This window comes from Pseudochaenichthys georgianus, chromosome 20 (genome assembly GCF_902827115.2).
Source record: "Pseudochaenichthys georgianus chromosome 20, fPseGeo1.2, whole genome shotgun sequence".
NCBI lineage: Eukaryota > Metazoa > Chordata > Actinopteri > Perciformes > Channichthyidae > Pseudochaenichthys > Pseudochaenichthys georgianus.
This window is the reverse complement of record NC_047522.1, coordinates 6,649,396-6,672,906: the sequence shown is the minus strand read 5'-3', so window position 1 is coordinate 6,672,906 and position 23,511 is coordinate 6,649,396. Positions and strand designations below refer to the sequence as shown.

The following is a 23,511-nucleotide window of genomic DNA, read 5'->3' as shown; positions in this document are numbered from 1 at the left end:
ACAGACAAACTGAAGACTTTTGGAAAGTTAATTCAGGCAAAAGTAAAGAGCACAAAGCATGATTGAAAAAGTCCTCAAACAAGCAGGAGAAGTGTAGGTGCAAAATGGAATTTGACACATTTTTGTTCATGTTTATATCGGTAACAAAGACCATGTTAAATCTTCTCGAAACAGCAGAAGAAACCAGCTCTGAAGAGCAGTTCTGACTGCTGCGCACACCGTGAAAACAGACTTAAGTACATCCCATTAAATACAGCACCAAGAAATAGTTTGACATTTTGGGACATGCGCTTATTGGCTTTGTTGCTGAGGGTTAGATGAGAAGATCAATTCCACTGTCAGGTCTGAAAGTAAAGAACAAAGTCTGAGCCATGAGGGGATTTAGTTAGTTTATCTAAAAGACTAAAAGAAGGGGGTAGCAGCTAGCCTGGCTCTGTATCTATAAAGCTCTAAAGCTCACTTCTGTCCATCTTAAATTGTAAAAAAGCAAATGAGTTTGTTTTTAAAATGTGGAGTTGCTGGGAGCATTCGGCTAGCTGTTTACCCCTGCGTCCAGACTCCAGTCTTCATGCTAAACTAAGCTAATTGACTGCTCACGACTGACCTGTTGCAGAGCTAACAAATCTAACTATTTTTTCCATGAAGGCATTTATTATTCATTCAAAATGTTTGTTTTAACAGTTCATTTAAACGTGTGAGTGGTTCCTCACTTGCTGCATCGTAATGGGCATCAAAGATTGTGACATTTTGTCAAATAACTTTGAAATTCACATGAGGAAAAAACAACTTTGCATTGAAAAGCCCAAAATCCATAACCTTTGCCCCTCAAAAAAATAACAGTTTAATGATATTCCCACTGAAAAATCCCATTTGCAGGTATTTGACTTTACATAAACATATGTCTTTGCAGGACTGACTGACTGACCGACTGTAATTATAGTTATTTTGTCACTGAGGAAAACAGCAATCGGTGACGCTTTTCAAATCAAATAATGCATACCATCGAAGCCATGGTCGTAATTTGCCATTTATCAATATGTATTCTTTAAATATAACCTGCAAATCTTTCATTAGAAGCCACGAAATTTTTTTGCAGCATGTGCATTCTACCCATATCAGTGTTTCCCACAGAAACGCACCCACCGGGGGGCTCAGGTGGGTGCGAGGCTCCGGTGGCCCTTGGACAAATGTAGTGATCCCTGCATTAAACCACCAAAAGAAAAATGTTAAAAGAAAAAAATATTTTTTCGCCACAAATAAATCAATGTATGGGAAACACTGCATATATCACATTTTTTTAGGGTTTACATTCTGTGGCTGGCGTTCCCAAAAATCCAACTAGCCGTCCTGATTCAGCAGCCAGGGACAGGTCATTGTAATTTTACCCCTGTAAAGGATTATAGTGAAATACTGATTACCTGACAGAGGGAAATGAGGCTACGACCAGTTTTAGTGTTTTTTTCCAAATCTGAATTGACAGGGCGGAGGTGGGTGGTTAAGTTCAATCCACTATTGCTGATGAGCAGGCTGATTTCTATTAACCTGCAGCTTGCAGATCAAACAGGCTGTTCCATGCTGCTGCAGAGAGAGGGGAGAGAGAGATAGAGAGAGACTGCCCCCAAACTTTTATGACACAGAAAGTCTGCTTAATGGGCTGGAAGATTCTTCCCATTTAGCCCTGCGCGGAAATAAAAGGAAGCTGGTCGGTGCTCAGGAAAAAGGGCTACTTCCAGTTAAGTCCCCCAGTGGATTGGAAATTAGGAAATTACACTGAACAAAAATATAAACGCAACACTTTTGTTTTTGCTCCCATTTTTCATGAGATGAACTCAAAGATCTAAAACATTTTCTATATATACACAAAATAACCATTTCTCTCAAATATTGTTCACAAATCTGAAAAAATCTGTGATAGTGAGCACTTCTCCTTTGCCGAGATAATCCATCCCACCTCACAGGTGTGGCATATCAAGATGCTGATTAGACAGCATGATTATTGCACAGGTGTGCCTTAGGCTGGCCACAATAAAAAGCCACTCTGAAATGTGCAGTTTTGCTTTATTGGGGGGGTCTGGGGGGGTCCGAAAACCAGTCAGTATCTGGTGTGACCACCATTTGCCTCACGCAGTGCAACACATCTCCTTCGCATAGAGTTGATCAGGTTATTGATTGTGGCCTGTGGAATGTTGGTCCACTCCTCTTCAATGGCTGCCAAGTTGCTGAGTATTGGCAGGAACTGGAAAACGCTGTCGTATACGCCGATCCAGACCATCCCAAACATGCTCAATGGGTGACATGTCCGGTGAGTATGCTGGCCATGCAAGAACTGGGATGTTTTCAGCCTCCAGGAATTGTGTACAGATCCTTGCAACATGGGGCCGTGCATTATCATGCTGCAACATGAGGTGATGGTGGTGGATGAATGGCACAACAATGGGCCTCAGGATCTCGTCACGGTATCTCTGTGCATTCACAATGCCATCAATAAAATGCACCTGTGTTCGTCGTCCATAACATACGCCTGCCCATACCATAACCCCACCACCACCGTGGGCCACTCGATTCACACCATTGACATCAGAAAACCGCTCACCCACACGACGCCACACACGCTGTCTGCCATCTGCCCTGAACAGTGAAAACCGGGATTCATCGGTGAAGAGAACACCTCTCCAACGTGCCAGACGCCATCGAATGTGAGCATTTGCCCACTCAAGTCGGTTACGACGACGAACCGGAGTCAGGTCGAGACCCCGATGAGGACGACGAGCATGCAGATGAGCTTCCCTGAGACGGTTTCTGACAGTTTGTGCAGAAATTCTTTGGTTATGCAAACCGATTGTTGCAGCAGCTGTCCGAGTGGCTGGTCTCAGACGATCTTGGAGGTGAACATGCTGGATGTGGAGGTCCTGGGCTGGTGTGGTTACACGTGGTCTGCGGTTGTGAGGCCGGTTGGATGTACTGCCAAATTCTCTGAAATGCCTTTGGAGACGGCTTATGGTAGAGAAATGAACATTCAATTCACGGGCAACAGCTCTGGTGGACATTCCTGCTGTCAGCATGCCAATTGCACGCTCCCTCAAAACTTGCGACATCTGTGGCATTGTGCTGTGTGATAAAACTGAACATTTTAGAGTGGCCTTTCATTGTGTCCAGCCTAAGGCACACCTGTGCAATAATCATGCTGTCTAATCAGCATCTTGATATGCCACACCTGTGAGGTGGGATGGATTATCTCGGCAAAGGAGAAGTGCTCACTATCACAGATTTTTTCAGATTTGTGAACAATATTTGAGAGAAATGGTTATTTTGTGTATATAGAAAATGTTTTAGATCTTTGAGTTCATCTCATGAAAAATGGGAGCAAAAACAAAAGTGTTGCATTTATATTTGTGTTCAGTGTATAAGGAGTGTGATCAATCATAGAGGAGTATGCACTCCGGAATGAAACGCCCCGGTATTCTCCGAGATGTGTATGTGACGTCAAACTTTATCTGAGCAATTATCATACGTGCATCGCTGCCTGTCACATTAGCTCAACCACGCCTGACGGAGCATGTATCCCCATTTAGTCGCAACGTTAAGATGGAAAGGAAGCTTAACTGAGCCGCCATTGTGGTATTTCTAGACCCTGACACCAGCAGGTTTGTGTTGGTCCAGAAACACAGAACCACAATATGTCATAAAACCAAAGTAATCTCACTGATAGCAATCACATTATGTCCCCAAAAAGTGACGTTTCTGTTGATTCCTGTTGTGACCAGCCAGACATGAAGCCTGCCGGCAGAAAAAAAGACAAACAAGCCCACGTTTAAAAAGAAGGTGGTGTATGTCTCGCAGCCCCCCCCCTCCCCCCTTGTCTGACAGCCAACAGAGCCAGCAGCGGCGGCAGTACGAGATCAGGAAACCCCGAAAGGAGAAGCAGAACCGGGGCTGATGGGGGAAATATGGCGGAGCTCTGGGAGTGTTGGAGTGGAGAATATTGATGTAAAGCAATCATGACAAACAAGATTGAACAAATTGTCTTCGTAAACAATCAGAGGTCTCTCACTTCGGAGATGTTTGATTGATGGTGAGAGTGAGACTGTTTAGATTTTAAACTGTTATATGAAACTTTTTGATTGACACAGATCAGGGAGGTGACAACAACAGCGGAGGGAAGATGACGAAGAAAGTGCAATGAAGCTAAACAGAAGGTAGACGAAGCAAAGAGGCAATGATTTTTTATTTTGGTTATTGTTTGCTATGTTTACAATTGCATCTACTTCTCTGACTTTAAGATGCAGGAAGTAGTCCTGAGACATACTGTGTAGACTGTAAAAACACATCTATTTATGTCTTTACCAATTTCTAAAGGGACGTTTAGAAACCTGAATAGATTTGAAAATCCAATTTTGTGTTGGAGATGGGTGAAACTGATGCTGCAAGCAAACAAGAAGTGACTCAGACAGCTGTCATGTCCCTCTTTAAGTCTCAATATCCTCTTAACTGAATAATATCTTCCAAAACAAACACTTAGAATCTAACTTTTTATAAAATATTTACAAAGGCTCCTTTTTTATTTGTGTAAGTGTAATGTACATGGGGTTAATTGAACTAAACTTGAATTATTTGTTCAAACCTGATGAGTTGTTCTTATTTAAAACCAACAGAGAGTCTTTAACGTGGTGAAAAGACAACATAGGCTGTTGAACTCCATGTAACAAGACAAATACTTACTCAGATTCTATGTTACTGTTTCTTTGAAGATATCATATATATAAAATGTCATTTACAAGACATTTTTAAGACCGAATGGTTTATTGCTCTGATGCGGCTTTCACACCAGCGCTTTTCCCTTTCTAGCTCCGAGCGGGAGCTTTTCTGGTTCAGCTCCGGTTTCCCATTTCTGCTCCCGCTCTGTTCACACCGGTTCACACTGCCCAGAGCTGCCGCTGCTGCGTCATCACGTCACCGTTTACGTGCCTGCTTCATAAAATCCAAACCGCGCGGAAATCCCTCACATCGACAACAACAACAATGGCCGATTGTATTGAAGCGCTGTTCGCTTTGGTTATCCTCTTACGAAACGAAATGGAAAGCATCGGACGACTTTACAAGGGACGACTTTACTTGGAACTTTACAAACATCACATGCCCCTGCCCCCGCCTCGACGTAAGAGAGACGTAAGCTCTTGCCTCTAGACCAGGGGTGGCCAACCAGTCAGAGGTTAAGAGCCACATGTGTTCTATGTTACTGCAAAGAGCCACATCAAACACAGTCACTGATACTGCTTGTTTCAGTTTTTTGTTTTCTGGAGACAAGATTTCAACCACGTCACTGATGCATTTTTGTGGCATTGGGATATATATTTTTTAAATCCTCTGAAGCAGAGAGAGGAGCTGTGGATTATTGTTATTGATTAATGCATCAGTGTTTCTTAGGGTCAAAAACACTAAACTCACAACTTGAAATGAAAGCGTTTAGTTTATTTAATAAAAGAGCACATGTTCAATGTGAAAAGTGACAGTAGTTACAGTATAGATTATTTGCAATTTGGTGCTATATATTTAAAAATTATATATATTTTTTAAACACCTTGAATTTCAGGGGGGGGACGCGGGGCTCCGTTGGCGGGGCGCAGCGCCCCTCCAAGACAATGGTAGGGGAAACACTGGATAGTGTTTAATCAATGATTTCCCCCCCCTCAAAGGTGATTGGTTCACTGCATCGCAGGTATTATTGTGATTGGCTCTTGGGCCACATCAAAATTAGACGCGCTGTCATCCTCTCATACTGACACCACACATACACACGTAGGGAGAGCCGGGACGAAAGTAACACGGGACGAAAGTAACACGGGACGAAAGTAACACGGGACGAAAGTAACACGGGACGAAAGTAACGGAGCGATTTTATCCGAGCCCAAACAACTTTGACCGGCCAAATTACATCAGAATTATCAGCATTCAATACTTAACAGACCTACTAAATATCAGGTTTAACTGTCAGGAGTAGCTAGTGTTGTCACGATACCAACATTTTGGTTTCGATACCAAGTCGAGAATTGCGATTCCGATTCTTTTTCGATACTTTTCTTAAAAAAAGGGAAACAGTCTTAAATGTAATTATTGTGCTTTATTTCACACCAGAACCATAACACAAACTTTTAAACAATGAGAACAATAAATAAAATAAATGACAAGAATTCGTATTAAATAAAATTAATACATTTCTTACAGACAGGCCTCGTGGTGTCCGTAGGCTTGCCCTCACTGTCAGAGATATAGCTAAAATACTTCCAAATGTTGCTTCTTGCGTCTTTTTTGTCAACAAGCCGAGGCGCAGCGGCAGTTGCACTCCCACTTGCAGCCATGCTTCTCGTTTTCTCACATGCTCTGGCAGCTAGCGCGTGCACGAGAGAGGGGAGGCACTTGAGCGTGCTTGAGAGGGGCGGGACTGCAGGCACAGCTGCAGTGCAGGGAGTGGAAGCAGAGCGCTGAACACACGGCTCTTATTAAAACGGCGCTTTCTCACCGGAGTACTTTTCCCGTCATTCTTAAAGTACCGATACTAATGAAACGGAGGAATCGGAAAGTTTTTAACGGCAGGGTATTGCGGTACCTTTCAAGTATCGGTACACCGTGCAACACTAGTCAGGAGTCAGTGTCTCTCCCCCAAACTCACACATATACAATTCAATATGAACTGAAGAGCCGCATGAAACTAGGCAAAGAGCCGCATGCAGCTCGAGAGCCGCGGGTTGGCCATCCCTGCTCTAGACCGACAATCTTTTGGAGCTGGAAGTGAACCGGATTCTGGAGCTAAGAGGCGGCGCCTCTGCAGTGTGAACAGGAAAAACCGGTACTTTTCAGGCTCCAGCTCCGAGCCGGAGCTGAAAACGTGTTGGTGTGAAAGGGGCATGAGAGACCTTACCTTTGGACTCAAAATAGGAAGCTTCAAAATAACTCGGGTTGTGTTACAGTATGATGTCCTGTTTGTAAAGCAAGCATCTCACAGTATGGATATAGATGACTATAATAACTTACGACAGTAAAACGGTTTAGAGTAATAATAAGACCAACATCAGATGGTGAATTGTTGTAGGTCGCCCCCACACTGGGCACCGAGTAATGATGTGGGAAATATCTGCTTCTGCTGAGCCTCCATGCTCTGCTTTTCTCCACCCATGCATACCGCTAGGCTAATGAGTCGCAATGCCGAACATAAGAGCGCCCAATTCCTCACAGACATTTCCACTCAGGGGGGTACTTCAGCCTTGTTGGCTCTGTTATTCCGTGATTCATTTTTGTATTACTCCTCACGATTTTAGGCTTTTGGACGAAGTAACGGTGAGTTTCTAACCAGTGCTGAGGAGCTAAAGTAGCCTACGTCAGTGTGTCATATCAGCCGCCATCCTGTCGTAATGTTTGCGCATGATCCTCTGTCAGGACGTGATAAATTGGACCCCGAAAATAGTTTGAGTTAATGTTTTTATGGTTTTGGTAAGAGAGAGTGTATTAATGTTGGGAAATAGGCGCAGTGTTGAAAGTAGGTGCTGTGATGAAAGGTGTGGGCAGGAAAATCTTTTATAAATTGTCTGTATGGGGAGGAGATGAGAAGTGAGGAAGACACAGAGGGAGTAATGGCCAATGCTGAGAGATGTCTGGGATGGCTATAGGATGTGTGTGTGTGTGTGTGTGTGTGTGTGTGTGTGTGTGTGTGTGTGTGTGTGTGTGTGTGTGTGTGTGTGTGTGTGTGTGTGTGTGTGTGTGTGTGTGTGTGTGTGTGTGTGTGTGTGTGTGTGTGTGTGTGTGTGTGTGTGTGTGTGTGTGTGTGTGTGTGTGTGTGTGTGTGTGTGTGTGTGTGTGCAGCCTGCACAGGGAGCTGCAGTGCTGTGTGCTGATCATTCATGATGGCACCTTAGAGGCCATCCTGTAAGGAAGAAAAATGAAAACTATTAAAGGCTCGCTGGGCTATGTTGGCTTTGGTGTGTCAGCAATTATCAGCCAGGGAGAGCAGTCTTTAGGTCCTCAGATATAGAGGAGTGGGAGGGAAGAACACCATGATCCCCATACACTCCACTCTGATCTATGCTGCAGAACTTTCTGCACTGCGTGGCAGCAGTGATGCTGAGAGCTTTCTTTATCAATGGATGTTTTCGAGTGGTTTATGTAGGAGAAATCCACAAATCTGTTTCTTATGTGCGTATGTTTCTTTTGGCTCCATCTGTGTTGGAGTTTAGCAGCCAAAGACTTGCCAGAATTTGCCAGAGCTCAGCTGTCAGTCACACAGTGTGGGTGGCAGTGTGACCAGTTTGCCTTGGATTTCCTGTTGGTCACACTAGATTTTCTATATTTTGTGGTATTTGTGTGTTCGTCCATTACACTGCTCACACTAACATATTTCCTTACCAATTCATTCCAAAACAGTTTCCAACTCTGTTAAATTTCCGATAGAAATAATCACTACTGCAGGTCTCCCTTGAAAAAGAGATCTATGATCTCAATGGGACCAATCTGGTTAAATAAAGGTTTGAAATGAAAATGAAAACTACACGAGATATTCATTTATACATTCATGCCCTACTTCTGGTTCTCGCTTAAGATAGGAAATGGTGGCTGAGAAAAATGAGGATGGGGATTGCTAATATTTGACAAATGCACAGCTAATAATGCAACATAATAAACATAGTCAGATACTGTAGTTTTAACCAAAGTTAAATGCATTGGCAGAAAATAGAAATAATGGAATTAAGTATAGTAGTAAGTGAATATTTGAGCGTGATTGTCAATAACCATGACGGCACAAATAATTGAGGTGAAAATCTATAAATACATATAAAGTTTGAACCCTCATTTTAGGACATTTCAGAGCTACAAAATTGATTTAGTACAGTAGAAAAAATCCCTATTATTAAAATATATATTTTAGGGCTGTCAAGTTAACGCGTTAATAACGCGTTAACGCAAAAAAAAATTAACGCCACTAATTATTTTAACGCGATTAACACATGTGTATTTTTTTCCTCGGCCGCCCCGTAGTTTCAGAGCGCATCGAGTTTAAAATACCATCTACAAGCTGATGCTGACAGCCCCGCTCCTGCTGCCTGCTTGCGGCAGACCACACTTCCACGCTCACTGGCAGGCACCGACTGGCCATCGGGAGGACCGGGAGGGTGTGTGTATGTGTGGCTCGAGCGAGAGAGAGACCTTACGTGTATTGTTGTTGTTAGCATCTGGTGCTAGCTAGCTGCGCTAACGGATATAAGGAGCTGTTTAAATGAAAACAGAGGAGCGACATTTCGCCACAACTGTGCCGAGCACGTGACTTTATGCAGGCAGCCAGACAGTGGGAGATTGTACGAAAAGTCAGCACACTCAGCACGGATAGTGGCGCAACATGATTGCAGCGTCCAGGCAGCTCCCGTTCGAGCATATGCCTTGAGTTGCACATAGCTCTAACGAACACACACACACACACACACACACACACACACACACACACACACACACACACACACACACACACACACACACACGCGCGCGCGCGCACACACACACACACACACACACACACACACACACACACACACACACACACACACACACACACACACACACACACACACACACACACACACACACACACGTATTGTATTATTGAATGAGAGAGGTTCCAGGTTGAATTGAGGCGAATATTTGTAATGTTCAGAGGTTGCCATTGTCGTTGTCATTGTTCAAATGATAATAAACATTAGCATAAAGCATATTTGTCCACTCATATGTTGATAAGAGTCTTAAAAACTTGAAAAATATTCCTCTAAGGTACATTTAGAACAGATAAAAAATGTGCGATTAATCGCGATTAACTATGAACAATCATGCGATTAATCGCGATTAAATATTTTAATCGACTGACGGCCCTAGTATATTTATGTAAAAGTGCAGAAAACTACACCCAATTTCTAGTTGGGTGTAGTACTTCATGCCTCCCACTCTAGTTTTGCCAGCCCATAACTTGAGCTTGCATGACACTCCTGAACTGAAAGGTCATCACGCAAAGTTGGCAAAACATTGATTTATATAAAAATGCTGCAGATAATTACTTATCAGATTTTCATTGTCAATACCATTTAGTAAAACGTCTGTAGCGACATGCACTATATATCACGTAAACGAAGGTCACAGTGTGCATTAATGCATCGGCTCCTGGTCACATTATCAAACTACCTGCTGGTGAATGCGGCGTCCTTGCGTTTGCAGCCCCTGCCGGAAGACAGATCCTCGATGGACTAACTCTCATTACTCATTACAGTGTTTGAGGACGCGGGGGACCACCTGCGACACTTATAAATGACTTGCTTGTACAGTTTGCCTCGGGCGGAGCTGTTGCCGGGCCTGACCAGATGGCCTGTGATCGACTCTCATGTGTTGTGATACACATGCAGCGTGTCCACTACCCCAGGGCCCAGTATGCTATTCACATGCATTATAAGGTGGAATAAATTCAGCATAATTCGGATTTCTAGAACATTTGTCTTTAACAGATCAGTAGGTGAGAACACAGGTCATTGGCCTTACTCAGTTCTCATTCTAACTAAACATTGTGAGGACTTTTATCGTTTTTTGAGGGATGAGAGGACCAAAAGTTCACATTCAAATCTCTGTCAATCCTCGTCTTCAGAAATTTGTATTCTGGTTGAAAAAAACTAAGGTAGACAAGGAACACGGATGGCAACCTATGTGACAGTAATCCATGCCGCAGTGGGAAGGTGATGCAAGAGGTCACTGAATGTAAACGCTGCTGTTATTCGGGTAGTGTTAATCCCTCGAGCATAGCGACTGAGCATGCATCAATCACAGCCGTGTGTGTCCAGAGGTGAGCCAACAGGCATTAACCTTGAACCAGAAATCAAAGTCTGGCTGCTTTAGCCCCACGGCCACAAGATAGACCACCAACGTGTCCACCCGCTGAAATATATTCTGGAGCCTACTCCACCGTGAGGGAAGATGTTAAACAAAGGAGCCTGTTTTGACAATCTTGTCAATGGAAAATAACAGTGTAGTTGATAGATACTACAGGTTTATTGTCATAAACACATACAAAACTACGGTGCAATTATGTAATGTATGAAAAACTTAGATTGCAGTAACCTCAACAGTGCAATTACAAGGCACAAAACATTTATGAATAGATAATTAAATCAAATAAAGTGTCATTATTTTTGACATTATTTTAATGGTTTATTTATTGTGCAGTTAAACTTTTTTTTATAAATATACTTTAATCTCTTTTTAAGCCCAATTGACATAATATGGGAAGATAAGTCGCAACATACAGTGAGCATTAATTTATCATAAAAAGTCGAATATTCGCTATCCTTTTTCTCTAAACAAACTGCACATAAGAATAAATAGCTCTTTAGCTGAACATGTTATAAAAAGCTACTGGCTAACATTGTTAAAGGTGCAAGACGAAAGCTGGGAGGACGAACCAAACGGTGAAACTGCAGTCCAGAAAGCTACAGCATTAAGCTGAAGCAAGCAACAAACCCTGTTTTCAGCGTGTTAAATGTCAGACAGGTGTCTGTAATCAGTAGGCGTTGAACTAATTAGTCAACGAGATGCACCTGGCGCAATGAACAACAACAAGCTACAGTATAGGCTAAGAATAAAAAAATGAAGGGAAGTAACTTAAACTAACTTCAACATGGTGATAAAGTAAACAAAATGACAGAAGGGGGCAATTATGTATCCCCATACTAGCATTTAAAGCAATGTTAGTAATGTTGTTTGAAGTTAGGAGGGTTTAGTCTACTGTTAGGAGGGTTTAGTCTACTGTGACACTTACAAAATAATAATCATCAACGTCATTTATTACACCAAATATTTGTTCTGGGTGTTCATTTGACTTTCAAGGGAATGTGGTACAGTACTTTATTGAAATGTGATCATTGCAAGATGATACACTTTTATAAATCAATGGTTAAGTGAGAGATGTATCGAAAACTGTGGTGCTCCACGGACATGAAACACACAACCGTAAATGTTAGCTAGCTAGCAGTATTAGCCGACCCAACAAATAACTAATAAAACTAGTTCCATCATTTGATTAAATTATGAAACATGCCTTCTTTGAAGAAGCACTGCACATTTTTTACTACAGAAAATAAAAGGAATGGTTTCTATTTGTACCCCCCACCACAACAAGCCTGTCTACAGATATTTGTCTCAAAATGTTTTTAGTTGATGTAATCGGTGTTGGAACAAAAGCTGCATCGCTTGAAAAACATCACCATGTTCCAGAGATCATGGAACATTCAATGTATAGAGGATTGTTTGACCGTTTTGTCCTGTAGATTACATTTTTCTACGGTGAGAACTTTTTGCCTCGTGGCTATTTTAGAAAAGACTAAAGTGACTTTATAGCTTAGATCTAATCATGCTTCCTCAGAAAGCGCCATCAGATAGGCTTCCTCACCTTATCAGTGTAGGCAGGCTGAGGAATCATTTGAAGCATCTACGGCCAGAAGGGAGGGAAAGGAGTAATTCATAGCAGAGGTTCAACAATTAGAGAAAACGTCTTAAGAAACGGGGGGAAAAAACATAACAAAAAATGCCTTAGGAGCATCGTGATTGGAAAAAAGAAAAGGGAGAGGAAATGGAGAAATAATAGCTGACTTTTATAAAAAGTGGAGATGAAGAAGATAAGCCGGTGTAGCACTGTTTGATTCCTAGGCTTGTCAAACGGCTTTTGATTTCCTGCTAAGGTTTATAAATGGCTCTCATAGGGAGAACATCAAAATTCAATAACTCCCTTTGAGATGAATGTTATTAGATTTTCATAAGAGCGGGAGTTCCTTTCTTTTGTGCACAAAAGCAATGTAGCGGAATAAAAGACTGTTAGATCTAAGACGAGGTCTTTTACCTGGAATATAAATGCAGAATTATTTTTGGGGGGGGAAAAAGAATAATCATGTTACTTTTACCTGCGCATTTAAGGATTAACGTATACAGCAATTCAAGAAGTGATCAAGGTTGTAATTTAATTCATAAGCTATTTGTATTTGCTTCCCTGACCGTGTTACATTGATGTTCCCGGGCACCAATCTGTTATTTAATTCAACTTTCTTCAAAATACTTCCTTATTGACGTGGCTGAGGCGGCAGAGAACATTGCGCCAAGAATCGGAGATGTCTAATAAGGTGCCAAGAATGATTTTCCACTTTGAAATGCTAAAAGGGACGGAGGTACAAATTAGCCTGGAAATGCCTGGCGCATGTAATTAAAGGCCCCAATGAATTCCAATAATCAAATGGGCCATCTTCTGAGAAAACTATTACAGGAGGATTATTCGTGTAGCAGGTTTCACTAATCACTCACTGACAGACCGGCTCTGTGCTAGCAGCCCTGTCGTCTGGGGTGTTGCTGTCACACACACGCTCACACACACTTGAACGCTCATGTGTAATCACAGTCATAAACACCCCCCGAACATGCATGTCGACAGACTCGTACACACACGAGCAGAGACAGACAGTCAGTCAGTCAGTCCTATTGATGTCAACCTTTTGCTCTCAGTTATCATCTGCACACAGGCAGGCTTCATATTGAATCAGAGGGACAGGGTTAAATAAAACTGGAAGGCTTTCACTTTCAATCTCATCCAACCTCCAACTTACATGCCTCGAGATTCAGGAGATAGAGGGGCTTTGGATTTCAACAAGCAGAGACGACATATACTTGCGCTTGGTATCTGTTAGCCACAAAACATCGAACCAATATGGATGTTTCATGTGCTGTCCAGCGGTTTGGATTTTAAATTATGTGAATGTGAAAGTTTATAATGTGTTCCCCATTCTGATCCTTGTGCTTTACAGCAGTGGAGTATTTACTACGTCTGATTCAACCAACTACAGGCCTGCACACAATTTGTTAGCTGTCTGCAGCACCGAAGGACCCTGGTAAAATTAATCAGTGACATTAAAAAACAGACCGAAATGCGTCACGCTTTGATGCAACCCAATGTGTTTATTGATTAATAAACGGTCAAAGGATTCCATTTCCCAGATATACTGTCTGCCTGCCGCTGCTCTTTTTGCTGCCAAAGAGGCTTTTCCCCCCCAGGACAAATGTGTTTCAGCTGAGCTGATCCAATCCCTTCTCCATTGTTTTTATGTACTTCTGTTTAGCGCTCCCCGAGCTCCACTGACTACCTGTCTGTTTAGAAGCCTATAAACATAAATCAGACTTGTTAGAGACTTTTTCATAAATTCCTCACTGCAGAAAAAAGCTGCCTCAACAGATGGATGAAATACCACCAGGGCTTTTTATTTTTTTATTTACTCTTTCCTGGAATGAATTTCTGTCCTCGCAGTGTTCAGAACATTATTGCCGTCATTAAAGCCCTGATGAAAATCTGTGGTAGTAAGCCAAGAGCCATAGCACCAAGCTTTTGTTTTATATCCATATCACACACAGTAGATTTACATTATTGGATCATATCTGGTATATATTGACTTTCTGGTGAGCCTCTCGTCCCTGAAGACACATGATTCATGCAACAAAGCCCAGAAGGCCTATTCTCTATCCTCCATTAATATGCCTATGGAGAATGGCAAACAATAAACACAGCTGTTTCGTCATGCATTGAAAATCTTCATGTGCAATCCTGTTACTTTAACTGTAAAGGCCACTCGGATAGATTTTCTAAAAGTGCCTTGACCCCAATCTTTTTTCTTTGCAAAAAGCATTCATCAATATTTCAATCACGCTGGCAGTTTTGACTTTTAGCCTAAATTGTATTTGTTGCTCATCATAACACTATGTATTCCCTCGCTAGTCTTTTAGCTCCGATATTTGACCTTTGTCGTCCACCAGTAGGGAATCTGTCACCTCCCACGCTCCCATTTGTCCCCTCACTGCACTTCAGTGGGAAAGATAATTACGCTTCAAATGAAGCTCCGTTCATTGTGTCGGCTAATGTTTAAAGCTCTCCCTCTCTGTCCCTTTCGTGCTCTCTCTCAGAGCACAATGGGGAGGGTCAATGGATCCACGCTCACCTCTTATTTACAAGATTCATGTTTATCTAATGCAAAATCAATAGCTCAGCACCAGGGAGAAGTTAGGGCTCCACTAACAATCGTTGAGAGCTACTTAACAGCACATCTGCCAGCGTGTAGTGGCCCATAAAGGAGAGTGATTGGCGAGGATCGGCCCTCACAGAGAGAGAGGAGGGTCAACTGCATTCATCTCTGGATTTTCTTGAATTCCTAACCAAACTTAACTATACTAAAAGCAGCCACAACTGATTTTACTGACTTTGCTTTATGTGCTCTGAGCCGAGCCAGAGTTGTGACCGCTTTAGACAATTAAAAACTATTAAAATAGTTCTCCAAGAGGTTTGTCAAACTTCAATTTTGTAATATTTGTATTGGGTGAAGTAGTGGTTTGATAATCTTAAACAGTTAGCTAAAAATGTAATCAACATATAGATCGTTTAACTTCTGAAATGGTTCCAAACTAACTAACTCGAATGAACAGAACTCTATGACTTGCATAAAACATGACCGCTACAGATTCTCAACTGGCTTGGTTTGTTGCCATAACATTTTACCTTAAGATGCCAATTATACATCTCTTATTCCTGACAGTTTGTCATAACAAATGCCAAGAAGGTAGCAATGAGGTAGATTTCCCAGGATATTTGGCTCTGTATAAGCAGCGCAAAATTAAGACGGCTGATAAAAGCAATACGTCATTGGTAAGGTGTTATTTGTTAACAGACATTTATAAGATGTCTATAAATGACGTTCATTATTTTTATATATTTCAAGAACTGTACAGTTGTCAATGTTCTGAAACACTGACAAAGGGCTGTGTGCTGCATTAAAAGTTTAAAAGGCTAATTGAATAACTATGATACTTAAATTACGTCTCTTCATCATGCAAAACTCTTATCTTGACAGCCGTGTAATATCCTCCGGACCTGTGGAGACACCTCCACCTTATTTCCTGGTTCCTTGCACTTTGAATAGATCAGCACTTAGAAATCTGCCTCAGTGGCTCTACTCAGGGGCGTGTATCATTTGGCCCTAAAATTCACTTTTCCCCACCAGTAAGCACTATCAGCCTCGCACCCCCGTGAACCCCCGACAAAGACCTTGCCATCTGTCAGTGTCGCTCGCCGCAAAGTGGCTGCGATTAATTGAAAAACAATGGCGGGGCCAAGTGGGAGGGTCAAAGCAATATGCATCGTGGCCTCGCCGGGTCACCTCCTCATTTCCTCATTGTCGAAACACCTCCTCCGGACATTAGCCGCAGAGATGTTTGAACACATTGTGCCTGTTTGGTTTAGCGTCCTCCCCTCTTTTGGCAGCGGGGAATATCAGGCGGACAGATCCGGGAGAGTCTATCTGTCTTTGTCCATGTCAGCGTAACGCGGTGCTAATCAATGCTGAGGGGGATAGCATGGAGTTGATCCCAGAGGACAGGAGGCGTCTTCTACGACAAAACTCTGCATGAGTTATGACCACCCTGAAGAAGTGCTGAGAGTGATGGACAGTGAAGCACAGCAGCCAGAATATAAGATACAAGCGAGGTTGACAGTGAATGTGAGTGCCGAGCGTGACATACTACCTCAGCTCGCTCATGTTGTTTTAAATCCAAGTTTCAAGCACCTCGATCTTCAAGTTTCTACTGCCCTGCCTCTAGAGTGAACTCTTCCTCCATGTGATGGGTTTTCCGCCTCTATGCCGCCTCAGCAGATCGAATCCTCCTGCACACAGGCTTTCAGGGTTGACTGAGCAGCCCCTCGCCCTTAGTAACCAGGTGAAGTGACCCTGTCTATATTCAGACGTACAGCTCGACACCTGCATTTACAGCCACCCAGTCCATTTTGCTAACACCGAATTGCAAGGCGACGCATCAAAGCGACAGAGCGTCTCCATCACTGCCAAGCAAGGGCTGGTCATTTTTATGTCACCCACCAGACTTCAGCATTCATCTTTCACTGATGGATAGCTGGTGCTGCCGTCTCAAGGTAGCGGACAATTCTCTATCTTAAAAATACAGAGCTGACTTCAATCTTGGCCCAGACCAAAAAAACCTATTTTATATTATTACAGATTATTTTTATCAAATTATCTATTGTTCAAAATAAAGTTGAACTTCAATGCAGCTATTCAATATTTTTGTTCGGCTCAAAAAACTATGTTTAAAGGTCCCATGTCATGGCCATTTCTACTGATCATATTTCCATTGTTGAGGTCTAGTAGAATAGATTTAAATTGTGCAATCTTCCAAAATCACATTGGTTTCTCATCCAGCATCTCTGTATAGTATGTGTATTCACCAGGTATTCACTCTGTCCTAAACGGCTTGTTGGAGCTCCTGCCCCCCCTCCCTGTGAGCCCAGTGTGCTCTGATTGGTCAGGACGTTGCGAGGCTCGCTGCTGCGAGGCTCGCTGCTGCGAGGAGCGGACAGGATTCCGGGTCGGCAACACAGCGAGACACAGCGAAACTCATCCTGAGCACACACAAACACTCACAGCCGAAGTAAAAACAATAAGTGTGGCTTGATATTGAGTACAAAAAAGGTTTATAATGCTGTGAGAATGGGTCTGCGGAGAGCATTTCTCCACGATCCCAACTCGTCTATTACCAGCGTTCAGGGAGCTCTATGCAAGTCAATGGGGACTCCCAAGGGACTAGCCAAGGGATCCTGGTGTGTGAGGTGCTTCGATCCAGTCATTTGTTATTGATTTGGGTATTCACACGTCGGAGAACCCAGGAAGAAAACAATGGAAAATGAGAAATCTCCAACGAGGCGTTCTGGAGTTTTACTCGCTACAGGGTGTACTTTGAGGGTTTTTGACTCTGCAGACCGTTTACATGCATAAAAACCTTCATACTGTAACACACAAGGGAGGGAACGGGTAATAACCGGAAAAGCATGACATGGGCCCTTTAATGCAACGGTAATTTATCCCATGGATAAACAACTCCCAACTGCAGTTCTCTTTAGCGCTATTTGAGTTCTTAGCATCTATTTGACTAACTATTTTTGATTTTATGGCATGCAACTTTACTGTTTTAGTTCAGTTTCACCGCTCGCATCAATCTTAATGATTAGAACTGTGGCATGCAGTTGTTTTCAGTGAAAAATATCTGATAAAGCAACTCTACACTACTAGCCAAGCTCAAACAGCAATAGGACAAAGTTAGCAGCTAGCTAGTGAACATAGAACAGTATTTAGCTGCTAAAGAGCCAGACTTTTCTTTCACAATAATACACAAGTTGTATCTACACTGATATTGTCAATCGTTGTCGATTTGTATCACTTTTTTTGTTGACTTTTGCGCTAGTAAGCACTAATACTTTTACTGACTATAGATACGGTGCTAACGGTGATTGCTAGCTAGCTATCACGATATCCATCTGCTACATTGGCCCTACAATTGGATGCAGGCTGTGGATTTGTGACAGTTGTATTGAAATGTCTGGACCTTCGCACTGACCGTATTGACAATAGTTAGTATAAATTGTGATTTTGTATAGACACAATAAAGATGTCTGATCTGTGTAAGGTTCTGCCTTAATAGGTTCTGGTCTAAAAGGAGTGGGGGCTTTGCAAAAGGGCTTTGAGGGATTATGAATTACTGTCTTATTAAGTCACATAAAATGTTATATTATCATACTGATGTTTTGGTGTTCCCACTGAAAGTTCCAGTGACCCCTTTTCATCAACTCATCCATATCAATCATCCATTTCAATTTAAGAATCTAGCATGTTGCAGTGTTTGAAAATGAGATCATCAACCGTTCTGTAGAGGTTCTGAGGAGATCACAGCAGGTGGATAAGTAAATCAATAAATTCTATTCTGGAAATTAAGTGTAAATCATATCCATGAAAAACAATAATGGAGCCCCAGCGTCAGTGCTGAACATTTTTTGTTTCTGCACCTCAGGAAACAATGGAAAGATATCAGACAACCTCTCTTCTAGATATGAGTTTAAAATGCTTTTTCTTCCTTTTTAATATGAACTTTTTAATATGAACTTTAATATGAACTTTTATTATGAACCCAGCAATGGGTTATCATTATTTCAGGGTCAAAGTAACAGACCTTCAGGCTTTCATGGATGAATTTAAACTAACAAAGTGTAGTTTACTTATAAATAACACAGCTCTTAGATCTCACACGTCTTCTGCTTTTAAAAATAACCCAGTTTAGTGCATTTAACAACATCTTTAACTTCCTTCATTGCCCATCATCAAAGGATTTTTAAATGTATTTCTGCTTCCCTGTAATTAACATTAAAATGATTCATCTGATACTTGTCAGATTGCCGACAACCAGTGGTTATGTCAGGCTGTATTCTAAAAAAGAGATGGCAGAGGGGCGCAATTACCTCCGACTGAACAAAACCACTGTCTCCAATGCTTCATGCGTGCCCTAATACCGCATGATTTGATTATTCTGCAAAAGCAAACACATGCAAATTGCATTTCATTTTGAAGTTGTTAATTTCTATGCGTGTTGATTGAGTGTAAGCATATGTAAGAGATATCCTGCCACATACTGATGTGGAGTTCAAATGAAAAACATGAAAAGAAAATCATTTTTTTATCCACGGGGGAAGAAAGACTCTGGTAAATCTAAAAGTAACTTGATCCTGCTTTCTTTGAAATATTCTCCTTAAATAAAAACCAAAGAAAGGCAGCCGGGGTTAACCTTGGGGGCCGTTTTACAAAATGAAGGGAAATAAAACATGGGCCGACCTGGTTGTTCACTCCGCCATCCAAGCCTTTGTTTTTCTCACAGTGCGGATGGCCATCTGTCAACCTTACCTAGAGAGAGGCAATGATTTTTGCTCGCCTGAGTGAACACCCAGCAAAACAATATTTCACATGTTAGCGCTGAGAAAAGACCCGTCTCGGGGGATTTTGCTTACTGGACTGATGTGGGGGTGTACATCAAGAGTGATAGTGGAGCCTCGGTGATGGAGCAGGAGCCGTAGCAGGTCGGGTTAACTAGGAGCATCAAACTCTGCTAAAGAGTGTTGTTGAACTCCTGCTCTCTTAAATGCTGCCTGTTGTGTTGCCGAAAAGAAACCAGTAAGTGTAGCTCCTGAAAAACATTTGCCTAACCTACAGTATTGTTACTTTTACTAGTGTTCCCTCATCCTTTCATCTATCCAGTCATTCATATATCAAGGATAATTTGTCTTCTCAAAGGCATGCTTTAGGGAAATTACAATATCTTCTCTGATTTTTAAGAATATTTTCTGAAATCGCTATTACTGTAGTTCTACTGTCCAGTTTTTGATGTGCAGTGAATACCAACCACAAACGTGAATATATTTGTATAGGAATGGTTTGTCAGTCGGTAGGTCAGTCCACCACTTTGGTACAAGCGGAACTATCTCGATAACTATGCGATTGATTTGTATATACATTTATCAATGGTGCCCAGAGCATGACGCCTACTGACTCGGGTGATCTCCTGACATTTTTGCATGTCAATACATTGCCTAAGGTAGTTTTAAAGGTCACCTACCATGCTATTTTTAGGCAATAGCATAGGTCTCAGATATATACAAATATATAAAAAAACATTATGAAGTGTTTTGCTCAAAATACCAAACAGATCACCCATTCTAGCCATTCCTCATATCCCTCTATTTCACTTCCTGTTTCAAAAGTTCTGATTTTGGGTATAAAGCTTTAAAAAAGAGGGGCGGAGCTTATGCCTGCTCATGCGGGAGATTCTACCGGCAGATTCTGCTGTGATGAAATGCCATATCATGGATTATCAAGGATTATTTCTTAAACAGTGTGGAGCTCAAAGGCTTTCTATTATACCACAAGGTGAATTCCTTTTTATTTCCTGCTTCTGAGTGTTAGCGATGCTAATGTAAACACCGACCATATTACGTTCAAAACAGTCGGGCATTGTTTCTGATAGGCAAGGCAAGGCAATTTTATTTATATAGCACTTTTCAGCACGTGGAGATTCAAAGTGCTTTACAGATTAAAAGAAAAAGACATTTAAGAACAAATACAGCATAAATACATTATTAAAAAGGCATTTAAAAACAGGCATAAAAAGCAAAGATAATGAAATAAAATAAATAAATAAACACAGCAGGTACAGAATACATGACTAAAAAGGCATATTGTAGTGTGAGTATGGGCAGCTCAATTAAAAGCAGCGGCAAATAGGTGTGTTTTTAATCTGAATTTAAAAATAGGAAGTGTTTCAGCGGACGTGCATGATTTAGGCAGTTTGTTTCAAATTGTTGGGGCATAATAACTAAAAGCTGCTTTTCCATGTTTAGTGGTTATTCTCGGAACAGAGGGCAGACCCAACCCAGAAGACCTGAGACTTCTGGATGCTTCATAGTGATGGAGTAGGTCGTCTATATACCTCGGTCCTAAGCCATTTAGTGATTTAAAAACTAGCAGTAGTATTTTAAAATCAATTATTTGGCAGACTGGAAGCCAGTGTAATGATCTCAGAACCGGAGTGATGTGATCCACTTTTCTAGTGTCAGTGAGTACTCGAGCAGCAGCGTTCTGAATCAGCTGCAGCTTTCTGATAGATTTTTTAGTGAGCCCTGTGAATACACTATTGCAGTAGTCGAGTCTACTGAAAATAAAAGCATGGACAAGTTTTTATAAATCCTGTTGCGACATTAGTTTTTTAATCCTTGAAATATCCTTCAGGTGGTAGTATGCAGACCTAATAACTGTTGTAATGTGACTGTTAAAATTCAGGTCTGAGTCCATCACTACACCCATATTTCTTGCTTTGTGAGTTACTTTGTAGTCTGCCGACTGAAGCTCTGTGATTACTTTTAATCGGTCCTTCTTTGCTCCAAAAACAATGATCTCAGTTTTTAGTTTGTTCAATTGGAGAAAGTTCTGAGTCATCCATTCAGTGATGTGCTCAATGCACTTGCTTAGTGTTCTAATCGGAGAGTAGTCTCCCGGTGTAATTTTAAAATAAATCTGGGTGTCGTCTGCATAGATGTGATAGCTTAGATCGCCGTTTTTAATAATTTCAGCCAGAGGTAGCATATAAATATTAAAAAGCAAAGGTCCTAAGATGGAACCTTGAGGAACCCCGCATGACATATTTATCAGGGTTGATTTGTAATTGCCTATTGAGTAGGGGTGTAACGGTACCCGTACCAAAATTATTCGGAACGGGCCCTTCGGTTCGGTACACGTGTGTACCGAAGTGTACCGAACGAATATAACGTTAAACGTAAAAATTGAGAACGTGAACAACTTTTAATCTCAGGTGCTGCGTCGCAGCATTCAGAGTAATTTGCTCACATTGGGTTCAACGCGTCATAGAGCGAGCAAGTCATTTCATTGGACGAGAGACATACTATGAGAGCTGGTCACAGGGATGCGTTCAAATTTAGTCGGTAATTTGAGGAACTGTCGAAATGGCGAACGCAGATAAAGTTGAGCTCAAAAATCCTCCAGCATCATTGAAGTCTCCGGTTTGGGAACATTTTGGTTTCGCAGTTACGTACAAGGATGACGGACAAAGACAGGTGGACCGAACCAAAGCTGTTTGTCGGCATTGTTCAACCAAAATTGGTTACGCGGCTGGCAATACATCAAACTTGCACACTCATTTGAAAAGGCATCACCCGAACTTGAATATCACCGGTACCAAAAGAAAAAAGACTGAAGTGCAAACCCAACTCCCGCTAGCATTTAAGCCTCCACCACTCGCAAAAAGTTCAGACCGAGCCAAAGCTATTACAAACGCCAATATCCTTATGTTGCCGTGTTAGCAAAGCGCTACCTGGCTATATCTGTTACCTCTGTCCCTAGCGAGAGGGTGTTCTCCACAGCAGGAGACATTGTTAGTGTCAGCAGATCTGCCCTTTCGGCAAGCAATGTAAATTTTTCGGCAAGCAAAGTTAATTTTTCTTTAAAAAAACATGAAAATACAATGACAAGCAAGTCATAATGTCAAACTGGCTGCTTAGGTACTAGTACAGTACAGTTCAAATACAGATTATTTCAGTTCATCGAAATGCTGCACCTTAATGTTTATTTTATTATATTTTGTATTTATTGAGTGATTACATTATTCACAGTTTAATAATAATTAAAAAAAATATATATATATTTTATGTTTTGTGATGATTTTTTCTGCTGTACCGAACCGAACCGTGACCTAAAAACCGAGGTACGTACCGAACCGAAATGTTTGTGAACCGTTACACCCCTACTATTGAGACAACGTGTGTTCTGTCCTCCAACCTCAGATTTAGGAGGAACAATGTGGATTCCGTCCTGGTCGTGGAACGACGGAACAGGGGGCCTGGGAGTACGCTTATCCGGTCTACATGTGTTTTGTAGACTTGGAGAAGGCGTATGACCGAGTTCCCAGGGAGTTACTGTGGGAGGTGCTGCGGGAGTATGGGGTGAGGGGGTCTCTACTCAGGGCCATCCAATCTCTGTACTTTCAAAGCGAGAGCTGTGTCCGGGTCCTCGG

The 23,511-nt window shown here is 41.8% G+C and overlaps 1 long non-coding RNA gene across 3 annotated transcripts in view; it reads left to right on the top strand.

The window, feature by feature from the left end:
* LOC117465882 (uncharacterized) overlaps positions 1–23,511 on the top strand; it is a 65,598-nt gene that overhangs the window by 17,687 nt on the left and 24,400 nt on the right. For 2 of the 3 annotated variants that reach the window (XR_011645101.1, XR_011645100.1), the window contains exon 3: positions 4,131–4,196. The exons of the other annotated variant lie outside the window; for it this stretch is intronic. This is a non-coding gene — a long non-coding RNA (uncharacterized lncRNA). The remainder of the gene's footprint in view (positions 1–4,130; positions 4,197–23,511) is intronic. 3 annotated transcript variants of the gene reach the window in all.